Source organism: Labeo rohita, chromosome 4 (genome assembly GCF_022985175.1).
Source record: "Labeo rohita strain BAU-BD-2019 chromosome 4, IGBB_LRoh.1.0, whole genome shotgun sequence".
NCBI lineage: Eukaryota > Metazoa > Chordata > Actinopteri > Cypriniformes > Cyprinidae > Labeo > Labeo rohita.
In genome coordinates, this window is record NC_066872.1 from 23,959,885 (window position 1) to 23,961,106 (window position 1,222).

Genomic DNA, 1,222 nt, shown 5'->3' on the forward strand with positions numbered 1-1,222 from the left:
AATATGCAGTCAGCTCATATGAAGACAGCATCAATCTCCTCGGAGAAAGATAGCCGCAGCAGCGCGAGCTCTCACTCAGAGGGGGAAGAACCGCAGCGCGGGCTTCCGAGCCCCGAGAGAGAGCGCTAGATCTAAGTAGAAAGGCAGAGAGATGGCAGACCTGTCTCTAACCCGTTCACAGATCTATGCTGCGATCCCTACGGCCGCAGTCGCCGCTCTGCCTCGGCAAAATCGGGATCCAAGCCGTGGGGAAGCTCACGAAGACTCCCTCCTCGAAGAGAGTCCTCCGAGAGCGAGCGTGCGCAGCGAGAGCGCGGGCCATCAACTCCCTCGAGAGCTGACGCAGCCCGCTTCGCCGCGAGCTCTCATTCAAAGGGGGAAGAACCGCAGCGCGGGCTTCTGAACCCAGAAAGAGAGCGCTAGATCTAGGGAGAAAGGCAGAGATAGAGCGGACCCATCTCTAACCCGTCCGTAGATCTATGTGCAATCCCCACGGCCGCAGTCGCCGCTCTGCCTCGGCAAAGTGGGACCCGAGCCCCGGGGAAGTTCACGAGGGCTCCCTCCTCGAAGAGAGTCCTCCGGGAATGAAGCGTGCGCAGCGAGTGTGCGGGCAGTCAGCCCCCTCGGGAGCTGACACAGCCTGCTTCGCCGCGAGCTCTCGCTCAAAGGGGGAAGAACCGCAGCGCGGGCCTCCGACCCAGAGAGAGAGCGCTAGATCTAGGGAGAAAGGCAGAGATAGAGCGGACCCGTCTCTAACCCGTCCGTAGATCTAAATGCGATCCCCACGATCACAGCCGCCGCCCTGCCTCGGCAGAAGCGGGGGGAACGCAAATGCGGGCAGTCAGCTCCCTCGAGAACTGACTCCCATGCTTCGCTCCCAGACAGACAACAAATAGATTGTGTGTATCGCCACCCGAAATAGTGCAGGCAGAGAGGAACACACAGTCTAAATGCTGCTGCTTATATTCGTAAGAATGCTTTGTAGGACATAGTGACACTCTCAAATAAAAGCTGTGCGAACTAGCACAAAAAAACAGTGACACACACACACACAGAGCGCTTGCTGAAAGACAGAAGCTGCCGGCTGCATGCACCGCACGTGCTTTAAGCTCTCTGGTCTCTACGTCACCCCGCCTGTGACGTCTCGCTTCTCCATTGGACTGTTTGCACACGTGTTTCAGAGCGTGGTCACGCTGGAGGCGTTCCCCTAGCGTTTTCGGAC